Raw genomic sequence first — 14,521 nt, forward strand, 5'->3', positions numbered from 1 at the left:
AATGGCCAATAAGCACATGCGGATGCTCCCTATCACCAGCCACCAGAGAAATGCAAATTCCAATCATAATGAGATACCACTACCTACCCGTTAGAACAGATACATTTTAAAAAGGTGACAACAGTACCAAATGGTGTCAACAGAAACTCTCAGATATTGCTGGTGGGAATGTAAAATACTGTACAGTCACTTTGAAAAGCAGCTTCTTAATAAAGTTAAACATACACTTACAACAGGACCAGGAGTCCTACTCTCAGGTATTTACTTAAGATGGGGGAAAATTTAATTAGACACAAAAAATTATAAGCAAATGTTCAGTTTTATTCCTACTAGCCAAAACCTGGAAATGACCCAAATGTCCTTCAACTGGCAAATGGATGAACAAACTGTGGTATACTCAGACTATTTAGCAACAAAAGGGACAGGCCACTGACACAAAAAAAGCATGGATATGCTGCTACGTGAAAGAAAGCAGACAATCAAAACCTACATTTTCTATGACTCCATTTATATGAAAAGTCTAGAACACACGAAACTGTTGTGACAGAAAGTACATCAGGGCTACAGGAAGCTGGGAGCAGAGTGTGGACAGACTGCAGAGGGGAACAGGAAACTTTTTAGGGTGATGGAAATGTTCCACATTTGTCTAAACTCATCCAACTGCACACTTAAATGGGAGTTACTCAAGTTTACCTCAGGACGACTGACTGAAATATATAAATTTATAAATGGGATTATCTTATACCTTCAAATACACATAAAATAAGGTTAACCATATCGTAATGTTTTACATGTTTCCTTCTTGTTTTGTAACAGCTTAGCCAAACTAACAATACATATTCTGTCTCCTGCTTTTCTCACTAAGCATTATAATCACCTGTGTCATTCAAAATTCACCTAATCGCATTAAAAGGGAAATTTCAGATTAAGGGATATACATTCAATATTTAATTGTTTATATACAAAATGCCTACTACAAGATGAATTTTCAAGGATTTAATTTCAAGAATTTAAATTTCAAGAAATTTCAAGAATTTAAATTCTAAGAGAATTTAAGAGCCTCTAAAATCACCCATTAGGTTAAAACTGTATGAAACTGACATTTTTATACGTCAAAAACTGTTTTATAGGTCAAAAACTATTGAAGACTGGCAATCTGGTATTTCAACCTCATACATTAAATAACATAAATGAAAAATCTAATTATTTTAAAAGTATGAAAAATACTATTATATTACTTTAGAAATAGTGGGCATCAACAAATATTTTGTCTTCACCGTGAATTCAACAAGAGGGGACCACATCTATTTTTGTTTAGGCAATCCTTTTTCCCTTTGAAAATAAAGAAATAATTGTTATAGCTAAACTACTTTAAACAAACCCCGGTAAAGTTATTTAAAGGATAATAAATTTCATTATTTAAAATGAAAAGTTTAAAAATGTTTAGAAGAAAAATAATATGTTCCCTTTAAGAAAGTATCATCGGGCACAGCGGCTCACGTCTGTAATCCCAGCACTTTCGGAGGGCGAGGTGGGAGGATCACTTGGGGTCAGGAGTTCGGGACCAGCCTGGCCAACATGGGAAACCTTGTCTCTATTAAAAAATACAAAAAAATTTAGCTGGTGTGGTGGTGCACACCTGTAGTTCCAGCTACTCAGGAGGCTGAAGCAGGAGAATCGCTTGAACCCAGGAGGCGGAGGTTGCAGTGAGCTGAGATGGTGGCACTGCACTCCAGCCTGGGTGACAGAGGTAGACTCTGTTTCCAAAAAAAAAAAAAAAAAAAAAAAAGAAAAGAAAAGAAAGAAAGTGTATAAATGGATTCATTAACCAGGAATTTAAAGCCTTGGGTATATTATGAACAAGATGAAGGAAGAGAAATCGGGAGCAATTAGTGCTGACACGGTAACAGCATAAAACAGGTTAACAGTTTCCTTTAAAACTAGCATTCCTCAACAGATTAGATAGATGAGAGCTATCAGAAGCCAAGAAGCGGCCTAGAACAACAAAAAAAGATACTAGCTTGGCGTGGTGGCTCACATCTGTAACCCCAGCACTTTGGGAGGCCGAGGCAGGTGGATCACTTGAGCCCAGGAGTTTGAGACCATCCTGGGCAACATGGCAAGACCCCATATCTACAAAAAATAGCTGGGCATGGTGGTGCATGCCTGTGGTCCCAGCTACTAGGGGGGCTGAGGTGATAGGATCGCTTGAGCCTGGGAGGTCAGGGCTGCAGTGAGCAGTGACTGCACCACTGCAACCCAGCCTGAATGACAGAGCAAGCCCTTGTCTCAAAAAAAAAAAAAAAAAAAAAAAAAAAAAAAAAGATACTGTAAGGTTCTTCAGGAGATGAAGGAAAAGAAATATTTAGAAGACAAGAAAGGCTAGTAATAGTTAAACATGCCATTGATACTTAATAGACACTCGGGAGGGAATTCATATTTCTTTTAACCTTTGCACTAAACTGAATACCACACTGTGAATCATTTCAGATTGAATGTTATATATACGCTGTTTTCAGCAACAGTTGTATTTGTTATGGAAAAAGCAGAAGTCATTGGATGTGTTAAAAATCCTATTGTAGCTGCACATTTTAAATATGCCTACCCACTACATCCTAGCTACTCTCAACGGGCATCTTGTGACAACTAATCAAAATGCAAGTGGAAAAAAAAAATGAAGAAAAGGAAGATCTAGTCACCCAAGAGACTTTGAATCCATTAAACTATTTTAATGATGAAAGTAGCACTCTACTTATTACAACATTTAGGAATTCCTCTGAGATGGTAGGTTTCAAGAAAAATTATTTTGAAATAATTTCAAACTTTCAGAAGAGTTGCAGGATTCGCGCAAATGACTCCGGTATACCCTTCACCCAGATTCACCAATTACATCTTCCTTCATTCTGTGTGTATGTGTTTTTTCCTAAGCTGTTTGAGAATCAGTTACAGACATCAACATGTCTCATTAACTGTAATATTTTGGCATGTCCATTTTAAAAGCGCGTATTGTTTTTTGTTTTTGTTTTTGTTTTTTTTAGACTTTTTTTCAGACAGAGGCTCACTTTGTCTCCCAGGCTGGAGTGCAGTGGTGCAATCTCAGCTCACTGCACCTCCGCCTCCCAGGCTCAGGCGATTCTCCTGACTCAGCCTCCAGAGTAGCTGGGATTACAGGCATGTGCCACCACAACAGGCTAATTTTTGTATTTTTCCTAGAGACGGGGTTTCACTGTGTTGGTCAGGCTGGTCTTGAACTCCTGACCTCAGGTGATCCACCTGCCTTGGCCTCCCAAAGTGCTGGGATTACAGGTGTGAGCCACTGCACCCCCACGGAAACAAGTGTATTCATTTTTGTAACCACAGAGGAATTATCAAATTGCTAAAACTTAACACTCATTCAATACTATTATCTGGAATACAGTCCACACTTAAATTTCACCTGTTTATCCCAATATTCTCCCCGATACAAGGCCCCTTAGGATTGCGAATTTCATGTACTTGTCATGTCTCTTTAGCCTCCTTCAATCTGGAATAGTTCCTCAGTCTTCTTTTACTCTCATGACCTTAATGTTTTTGAGGAGCTGATTTTACACAGTCCCTCAACTGGGTGTGTCTGAAGTTTCCACGTCGTTGGATTCAGATGACACATTTCTGGCGTGAAGAGCACGGAGGCGCTGCTTGTCCTTCCAGGTGCGTCACATCAGGAGATGAGCACCTGGTCAGGGAGGTGGCCTGTGCTTTCTCCAAAGCAAACTCTTTACTTTGTAAACTCCCACATTTCTCTCTGTAACTGTAAGTAACCTAAAGGGGGAAGGGGTGGTTCTTTGAAACTAGGTAGTTATCCTGTTCCTTTTCAAATTTCCCTTTGCCAATTGTTCCACGAATCAATTATTACTATGATTGTTGCAAAATTTAAGAGCCTCTAAAATCACCAATTAGGTTAAAACTGTATGAAACTGACATTTTTATACGTCAAAAACTATTTGATAGGTCAGAAACTATTGAAGACTGGCAATCTGGTATTTCAACCTCATACACTAAATAACATACATGAAAAATCTAACTTTAAAACTATGAAAAATGCTATTACATTATTTTAAAAATAAGTAATATAATAGTTTATTATTCTTTCTATATTTATTCATCGGCATCCACTCTATCCCCTGTATGTACTGTATCTTATTCAATGGGTTACAAGTCATTATTGTCATTATTCATCTTGAAACTCATGTTGTCCCAGCTTTGCCCTGAGCTCACTCTAGGTTCTTCTGACATGTCATTTTTTGAGTATGTCATTACTTTCTGGTACTAGAAGATATTCCAGGCTCATTGTGTACTCACCCCAACTCAGAAGTGGAATTTACCGTTTCTCCAAAAAACTTTTTTTCCCCTCACTGGGGAACGGTTATTTAGAAACTTATTAAAAACTCAAGTAAAGTATAATATAGAAAAACAGGAAAGCAGAGGTTTGGGGTATAAGCAATTATGAACCTTACCTAAAAAGTTCTCTAAGTAGTAAAATCCAACACCTTGCTGCCTATAATAAATTACCAGAACAAATGCCCCTAGATATTCAACGGAGCAGCCCCAATGTCCACCTGATCTCAAAATTTACTATTTAAACTATCATAAATTTCGAATCTATATAACTAAAAATAAACTTTTATCCTATGCTCTTATAAGTGATTTTAATTATTCACTTTTTGACATGGATAAGACTATATTATTATTATTTTCTTTCTTTTTTTTTTTTTTTTTTTGAGACGGAGTCTTGCTCAGCTGCCCAGGGTGGAGTGCAGTGGCATGATCTCAGCTCACTGCAACCACTGTCTCCTGGGTTCAAGCAATTTTCCCATCTCAGCCTCCCAAGTAGCTGGGATTACAGGCACCAGCCATCATGCCCAGCTAATTTTTGTATTTTAGTAGAGACAGGGTTTCATCATGTTGGCCAGGCTGATCTTGAACTCCTGACCTCTGGTGATCTGCCCACCTTGGCCTCCCAAAGTGCTAGGATTACAGGAGTGAGCCCCCACGCCCAGCCAAAAGACTACATTATAACAAGCAAGTGGAACCAAGGCTTTTAATTTGTTATCCTATTTATTTATTTATTATTTCTGAGACGGAGTCTTGCTCTGTTGCTCAGGCTGGAGTACAGTGGTGCAATCTCGGCTCACTGCAACCTCTGCCTCCCAGTTTCAAGCGATTCTCCTGCCTCAGCCTCCCAAGCCGCTGGGATTACAGGCACGTGCCACTATGCCCAGGTACTTTTTTTTTTTTTTTTTTTGAGACGGAGTCTCACTCTGTTGCCCAGGCTGGAGTGCAATGGCGTTATCTTGGCTCACTGCAACCTCCGCCTCCCAGGTTCAAGCGATTCTCCTGCCTCAGCCTCCCAAATAGCTGGGACTATAGGCATGCACCACCATGTCTGGCTACTTTTTGTATTTTTATAAAGACGGGGTTTCAACATGTTGGCCAGGCTGGTCTCAACTCCTGACCTCAGGTGATCCACCCACCTCAGCCTCCCAAAGTGCTGGGATTGCAGGCATGAGTCACCGTGTCTGGCCTGCCCAGCTACTTTTTATATTTTTAGTAGAGACAGGATTTCAACATGATGGCCCGGCTGGTCTTGAACTCCTGACCTCAGGTGATCCACCCACCTCAGCCTCCCAAAGTGCCAGGATTACAGGCGTGAGCCACCGCGCCCAGCCTGTTATTCCTTTGTAGACTGTTAGATGAACTCAAAATACATGCTTGTTGATTTTAAGAATTCTCTTCTTTCACCAGCTAACGCAGAACCAAGCAGTGACTATGTCACGTAGTCGGAAATGCCATGTAAGCTGACACAGCTAGCTCACCGTGGCGCAAGCTGCTGAATCCAATCTTTTCTCCCTGAGACCTCAGAGCAGACACCAATCAACAAGGCTGCCATATCAATCCTGAAAGGGATTAAACTAAGCATGATACCTGAGTTAAAATGATGAAATGCATATAACCTAATTCATTAAAGAAAATAAGGTAAGGCCAGGTGCAATGGTTCACGCCTGTAACCCCAGAACTCTAGGAAGCCAAGGTGGGGTGGAATGACTTGAGCCCAGGACTTTGAGGCCACCCTGGGCAACATGGCAAAACCCCATCTCTACAAAAAAATGCAAAAATTGGCCAGGCATGGTGTTGTGCACGTATAGTCCTAGCTACTCAGGAGGCTGAGGCAGGAGGATTGCTTGAGCTCAGAAGGTGAAGGCTGCAGTGAGCTGTGATCATGCCACTGCACTCTAGTCTGGGTGACAGAGCAAGACCCTGTCTTGAAAATTAATTAATTAATTAATTAATTAAAATAAAATAAGGTAGTCCCTTATCTTTCAGGCTGCTTATCCTTCTTTTTCCTACCTTAGTATGAAGGAAAAATCAAAATAGCAGCATCTACCCCCTGTGGAGCTCACAACTGGGAAATGTTCCTTCATGTTTTAATTGCAAAAACGCTGCACTACCTGGAGAACAAGCTGGTACACCATCTGTCCCCAGTACTTCTCTATCTCTGGTATCTGTGTAGGAAGCTGAGGGGCACAATTCTTTGTAATGATACCCCAAAACACCTTTATTGACTGACAACCCTACTTTGGGTCCCAATCAAAGATGAAAGCGGGGGTCAAACATAGCCATTCATAACAGCCTCAACAGATGGCAGTTCAGTAAGAAACAAGAAGTGGTATGTTCTTTTTAACAGTGAAAACAAGAAAACCTCTGAATGCCCAATAACAAAGAATTAGTTAATTATGGACTGTTGTTAAGCTCACTAGCTACTGACTGATTGACTGAGACAGGGTCTCGTTCTGTTGCCCCGGTTGGAGTGCAATGGTGTGATCATGGCTCACTGCAGCCTTGACCTCCTGGACTTAAGTGATCCTCAGGCCTCAGCCTCACAAGTAGCTGGGACTACAGGAACATGCCACCACACCAGGCTGATTTTTTGTAGACACAGAGTCTTGCTATGTTGCCCAGGCTGGTCTTGAACTCCTGGCCTGAAGCCATCCTCCAGCCTCAGGTTTGCAAAGTGCTGAGATTACAGGCATGACTTACGACACCCGGACTGTCAAGCTACTTATTTTGTATTTATTTATTTATTTATTTTTAAGACATAGTTTCACTCTGTTGCCCAGGCTGGAGTACACTGTCGCAATCTCAGCTCACTGCAACCTTCTGTCTCCCAGGTAAGTGATTCTCCTGCCTCAGCCTGCCATGTAGCTGGGATTACAGGCGCATGCCACCATGCCCAGTTAATTTTTGTATTTTTAGTAGAGACAGGGTTACGAGGTTTCACCATGTTGGCCAGGCTGGTCTCAAACTCCTGATCTCATGCAATCCACCCACCTCAGCCTCCCAAAGCGCTGTGATTACAGGCTCATGTGAGCCACCACGCCCAGTGTCTTTTTTTTTCCCCCCGAGATGGAGTCTCGCTCTGTCACCCAGGCTGGAGTGCAGTGGCGCAATCTCGGCTCACTACAAGCTCCGCCTCCCAGGTTCACACCATTCTCCTGCCTCAGCCTCCCAAGTAACTGGGACTACAGGTGCCCACCACCAAGCCTGGCTAATTTTTTGTATTTTTAGTGGAGATGGGGTTTCACCATGTTAGCCAGGATGGTCTCAATCTCCTGACCTCATGATCCGCCCGCCTTGGCCTCCCAAAGTGCTGGGATTACAGGCGTGAGCCATTGCACCCGGCCTTTTTTTTTTTTTTTTTTTAAATGCCAAAGCAGCTTTCTCCATTTTCTAATTTCCTGTAAGTGTGGTTATATTGTTTAAGAGATAACAAAATTATAAAAATAATAATGTTGGCTGGGCGCGGTGGCTCACGCCTGTAATCCCAGCACTTTGGGAGGCCGAGGCGGGTGGATCACGAGGTCATGAGATCGAGATCATCCTGGCTAACACGGTAAAACCCCGTTCTACTAAAAATACAAAAAAAAAAAAAATTAGCTGGGCGTGGTGACGGGCGCCTGTAGTCCCAGCTACTCGGGAGGCTGAGGCAGGAGAATGGCGTGAACCCGGGAGGTGGAGGTTGCAGTGAGCCAAGAACGCGCCACTGCACTCCAGCCTGGGCGACAGAGCGAGACTCCGTCTCAAAAAAAAAAAAAAGTCATTATCTAACATTTATACTACATGTTGCAACCTCCTAGAATAGTCAAGAGTTAAAGATTGGCCAGGCACAGTGGCTCACGCCTGTAATCCCAGCACTTTAGGAGGCTGAGGCAGGTGGATAACCTGAGGTCAGGAGTTTGAGACCAGCCTGGCCAACACGCTGAAACCCCATCTCTACTAAAAATACAAAAATTAGCCGGGCATGGTGGCGCGTGCCTTTAATCCCAGCTACTTGGGAGACTGAAGCAGGAGAATTGCTTAAACCTAGGAGGCGGAGGTTGCGGTGAGCTAAAAATCACACCACTGCATTCCAGCCTCGATGACAGAGTGAGACTCTGTCTCAAAAAAAAAAAAAAAAAATCACCCTATTTAATATCCACTATTATTATGTCAAATATGTATTCATTTAATTCTATAACCACTTTATGAGATAGCTACTATCATTCCATTTTACCAATGATAAATCAAAATTTCAAACCAAAGAATCACATTCAAAAGGCCCAGATTATTACTAATTTTTGAGACGGGCTCTTGCTCTGTCACCCAGGCTGGAGTGCAGCGACATAAACACAGCTCATGGCAGCCTCAACCTCCCAGGCTCAAGCAATTCTTCCACCTTGGCCTCCTGGGTAGCTGGGACCACAGGCATGTGCAACCATACCCAGCTAATTTTTTAATTTTTTGTAGAGATGGGGTCTTGCTATGTTGCCCAGGCTGGTCTCAATCTCCTGAGCTCAACTGATCCTCCTGCCTCAGCCTCCCAAAGTGCTAGGATTATAGGTATGGGCCACTGTGCCTGGCCTAGGCCCAGATTATTAAATTTATTACCCATCCCCAAATACGTGGATTATATCCAAATCCAAGCAGTATCCATCATCTGGCAGGGGACACGCTGGTGCTTTGTAGAATACAGATCTCTGGTTCCTAAGAAAAGCCTAAAATCGTTGCCATAAAGGGCATCAGTTATAGAACTGGTAACCAATGACAAGAGAGAATCCAAAACATAAAAAATTACGGTGTGGAGAATAAATTTAAAAAAAAAAAATTCAGGGCCAGGTGTGGTGACTCACACCTGTAATCCCAGCACTTCGTGAGGCCAAGGCGGGCAGATCATTTGAGCTCAAGAGTTCCAGACCAGCCTGGGCAACATGGTGAAACCCTGACTCTAATAAAAATACAAAAATCAGCTGAGTGTGGGGGTACACATTTGAAATCCCAGCAACTAGGGAGGCTGACGTGGGAGAATCACTTGAACTTGGGAGGCAGAGGTTGCAGTGAGAGAAGATCACTCCACCTCACTGCAGCCTGGGTGACAGAGCAAGACTCTGACACACACACACATACACACACACACACATACACACACACACACACACACACACACAATTCAGGCCATGAGGAGTTTGATAAAGTCTGGTAATTTATCTAGAAGGTTAGATGGGTGAGTCCCTTTTTTTTTTTTCTTTTTTGAGATAGGGTCTCACTCTGTCACTCAAGCTGGAGTGCAGTGGTACAATCTCGGCTTACTGCAGCCTCGACCTCCTGGGCTCAAGCGATCCTCCTACCTCAGCCTCCCGAGTAGCTGGGACTACAGGCATGTGCCACCACATCCAGCTAATTTTTGTATTATTTGTAGGGAAGGGGTGTCGCCATGTGGCCCAGGCTGGTCTTGAACTCCTGGGCTCAAGTGATCCACCAACTCAGCCTCCCAAAGTGTTGGGATTACAGGTGTGAGCCATTGTGCCTGGCCTCGGTGAGTCACTTGAGAAAAAAAAGCTATTAAGTAAGCTCAAGCCACAGGCACAAAAAGCCAAAGTAAGGGTGACAAGCACTTGTAAATCCTCATCAACGACAGAAAGGCTCTTCACAGAGTCCAACTGCAGCTTAGAGCTGCAGAGGCTGCCAGGGGTAGCGGAAAGACCACTGGACTAGAATGAGGATATCTGAGTTCTAAGTTTCCAGTCTGTAAACCAAGAAGTTGGATAACTTTACCTCTCAAGGTCTTTCCAGCTGCAAAATTCCTTAAGATACAAAACAAAACTGTAACTGCTGCTGAGCATGACGGAGGTGAGACATGAACCTCCCAGGGGAGGCGAGGCATCACAAGCGCCATCCTGAGGTCAGTCCAACACATTTAACTTATTTCACCCCATAATGCTGCAAATTCTGCCTAGTTCCTGTATTTCTTCAGGGACAAGGAGAAAAACATTCTACAGGAATAAGAAACAGATGGTAGGGTTAAGGTACTTGTTTATAATCTCTTATTTTTTAGAGCTTCAAAATACACAATTTTCAGAGCATTCTGAAATGTGAGTCACACGGTTGTATAAACATTATGATGTCAACTATAAAAATATGCATGGGGGCCGGGCGCAGTGGCTCATGCCTTTAATCCCAGCACTTTGGGAGGCCGAGGCAGGCGGATCACCTGAGGTCAGGAGTTCGAGACCAGCCTGACCAACATGGAGAAATCCTGTCTCTACTAAAAATACAAAATTAGCCAGGCGTGGTAGCACATGCCTGTAATCCCAGCTACTCTCGAGGCTGAGGCAGGATAATCGCTTGAATCCAGGAAGCGGGGGTTGCAGCGAGCTGAGATCACACCATTGCACTCCAGCCTGGGCAACAAGAGCAAAAACTCCATCTCAGAAAACGTATGTGTATATGTGTGTATATATACATGCATGGGGACACAAACTGGTAGTTGTACAAATGTAAGTCATCATGGTAGGATGTGAGTGAAAACAATACTTGCAAGCAACACCCTTTCACAAAACACTGTTCTAGTTTCTTCTCAGTAAAAATCACTTCATTTCTTCCTTTCTTTCATCTAAACTCTCAAACTGCTTGAGTCCTCACAGCGAAGAAAGTTGCACCCTGTTTTAAATAAATCCTAAAGGGCAGTGTTTCCCATATATGAGACCAAGCACAAAATGGCCAGCTCTCCAGAGCTGGGATGGGCTCTTGCATTTTATCCTTCCTAGCAAATTTACACCCTTCATTCAATTTGCAGGCTGCCACAGAACCAAGTATAAGCAGACTAGGAACATACTGGGTCCATTTCTACCCCTTAGAATGGTGTTCTATTCAAACATATTTTTGTAGTTCAAATGGTACTTTGGAAATAACAGAAACTTACTGTTTAAAAGCCTCCTAAAAACAACCCCAATATTATTGTAGCCTAGGAGAGCCACCTACAGTTCCCCATTTTCCTGGCTGGCTCTAGTTCCCTCAAAAGCCATAATGAGAGTTGGGCGTGGTGGCTCACGCCTGTAATCCCAGCACTTTGGGAGGCCGAGGCGGGTGGATCACCTGAGGTCGGGAGTTCAAGACCAGCCTGACCAACACGGAGAAACCCCATCTCTACTAAAAATACAAAATTAGCTTGGTGTGGTGGCACATGCCTGTAATCCCAGCTACTCGGGAGGCTGAGGCAGGAGAATCACTTGAACCTGGGAGGCAGAGGTTGCAGTGAGCCAAGATCATGCCATTGCACTCCAGCCCAGGCAATAAGAGGGAAACTCAGTCTCAAAAAAAAAAAAAAAAAAGTCATAATGAAATGGTCACATGACTTGGTTAACTCTTTTCTGTGAATTTCAGTGCTGTTACCTTCTTTAAGTTTATTTTACTTTCTCAGACTTTTCTCAATGCTCAGTATAATTTTAGTCTATTTCTTCTTCAAGATAGTCTAATGTGTCTAAATAAGTCAATCTAGACTGGGTGCGGTGGCTCGCACCTGTAATCCCAGCACGTTGGGAGGCTGAGACAGGAGAATCACCTGAGGTCAAGACTTTGAGACCAGCCTGGCCAACATGGTGAAACCCCACGACTACTAAAAAAAATACAAAAACTTAGCCAGGCGTGGTGGCGCGTGCCTGTAGTCCCAACTACTCAGGAAGTTGAGGCATGAGAATTGTTTGAAACTGGGAAGTGGACAGAGGCTGCAGTGAGCCAAGATCACCCTAGTGCACTCCAGCCTGGGTGACAGAGTGAGACTCTGTCTCAAAAAAACAAAAAACAAACAAACAAACAAAAAAACAGGATATTTGATGATTTTGGAATTGGTCTTTAACAAAATAAGCAGCTTTCCACCTTTGGGAGATAGGAAAGATTTATAGAATAAGAATATACAAAGATTGAAAAGGTAGTAGTAGCTCCTGTAGCCTGCAAAGACCCTGTTTCTGAGGACGTTTTCATTTCTGAGGATGTTCTCCTGTCTTTTTTTTTTTTTCAGATGAAGTCTCACTCTGTCACCCAGGCTGGAGTGCAGTGGCACAATCTTGGTTCACTGCAACCTACGCCTCCCAGGTTCAAGCAGTTCTCCTGCCTCAGCCTCCCGAGTAGCTGGGATTACAGGCGCCTGCCACCACACCCAGCTAATTTTTTGTATTTTTTACTAGAGACGGGGTTTCACCACGTTGGTGAGGCTGGTCTCCAACTCCTGACCTCAGGTGATCCACCCGCTTTGGTCTCCCAGAGTGCTGGGATTACAGGCGTGAGCCACCGTGCCCAGCCTTCTCATGTCTTTAAGTGATTTTGTTTCCTATAATCATCTATACTACATAGACAGAAAAGAGGACAATACTGTATAGGAAAAAAATCTTCCCTATCCAGGAATTCTACTTCTAGGTCTACATTCAAAGAAATGAAAGCAGGGTCTCCAGGAGATATTTATATACCCACATTCACATAGCATTATTCACAATAACCAAAGGGTACAAGCAACCTAAGAATCCTCCATCAACAGATGAACAGATAAACGAAATGTGGCATATCAGCCTTAAAAAGGAAGAAAATTCTGAAATATGCTGCATCATGGAAGAACCTTGAAAACATGACGAAAAGTGAAAAAAGCCAGTCATAAAAGGACAAATACTGTATGATTCCATTTGCATGAAGTACCTAGAGTAGTCAAGTTCATAGAGACAGACAGCAGAATGATGGTTGCCAGGGGCTCAGGAAGGAGAGAATGAGGAGGGATTTAACGAGTACAGAGTTATAGTTACAAACAATGAAGAGTTCTGGAGACTGCTTGCGCAACAATGAGAATGTACTTCACATTACTAAACTATACTCTAAAATTTTAGATGGCGATACGGTTTGGATTTGTGTCCCCGCCCAAATCTCATGTCAAACTGTAATCTCTAGCGTTGGCGACGGGGCCTGCTGGGAGGTGACTGGATCCTGAGGGCAGATTTCCCCTTGCTGTTCTGGTGACAGTGAGTGAGATCTCACTAGATCTGGTTGTTTAAGTGTGTAGCACCTCCTCCTTCCCTCTCTTCCTCCTCCTCTGGCCACGTAATGATGTGCCTGCTTCCCCTTCACCTTCCGCCATGATTGTACGTTTCCTGAGGCTTCCCCAGCCGTGCTTCCGGTACAGCCTGTGGAACTGTGAACTAATTAAGCCTCTTTTCTTTACAAATTACTCAGTCTCAGGTATTTCTTTATAGCAGTGTGAGAATGGACTAATACAGATGGTAAATTTTATGTTACGTGTATTTACCACAATAATAATAATAAATAAAACCTTCCCTATGTCCCAAAGCTAAATCCTTGGATTGAAAGCTCTTTTAGTTTTTGAACTACCATATTATCCAGCATTTCAACAACATGTGGCAGGGTGAGAAGTCAAGCGAGACAAATAGCTCTGTTTGAGTACCTTATGTTGCTTAATGACAGGTGTGTTGTCCAAAATAATTAGCTTTCAAAAGGAATGGCCTTAACCCTCCTCTGCAACTGGTTAGTGATCTCAGTTTCCCTTCATTAAGTTCTTGACAGCTCAATGTCCTCACATCTGTCACTGTTTGGGAGACTGATTCCAAGAACCTAAACTGCTGAAAGGACGAGGCAACAAATTTATTCTGGTTCATGGGACAGAACTGAACCCATCTGTTTTCTAATCAAAAGCCATATTTGAATCAGTTTTGTTCTACCACAGGACCATCCTAATGGGAGCAATACAATCATACGGTATTTTCCTCTTTCCTGTCTATGTAATATACATGATTACAGTAAACACTAATCAATTAAAGGCATGGAACATCCTCAGAAACACAGTCTTCGCAGATTGTAGGAGCCACTACCTTTGCAATCTTTATTTTTATTTTTATTTTTGGAGAAGGAATCTTACTCTCTCACCCAGGCTGGAGTGCAGTGGCATGATCTCGGCTCACTGCAACCTCTGCCTCCTGGGTTCAAGCGATTCTCCTGCGTCAACCTCCCAAGTAGCTGGGACTACAGGCACCCACCACCACACCCAGCTCATTTTTATATTTTTAGTAGAGACAGGGTTTCACTATATTGGCCAGGCTGGTCTTGAACTCCTAACCTTCTGATCTGCCCACCTCGGCCTCCCAAAGTGCTGGGATTACAGGCGTGAGCCACTACG

The 14,521-nt window shown here is 42.9% G+C and overlaps 1 protein-coding gene across 2 annotated transcripts in view; it reads right to left on the minus strand.

The window, feature by feature from the left end:
* METTL16 (methyltransferase 16, RNA N6-adenosine) overlaps positions 1-14,521 on the minus strand; it is a 94,635-nt gene that overhangs the window by 31,152 nt on the left and 48,962 nt on the right. The gene's annotated exons all lie outside the window — the stretch shown is intronic.

Source organism: Pan paniscus, chromosome 19, assembly GCF_029289425.2.
Source record: "Pan paniscus chromosome 19, NHGRI_mPanPan1-v2.0_pri, whole genome shotgun sequence".
NCBI classification, from domain to species: Eukaryota; Metazoa; Chordata; class Mammalia; order Primates; family Hominidae; genus Pan; species Pan paniscus.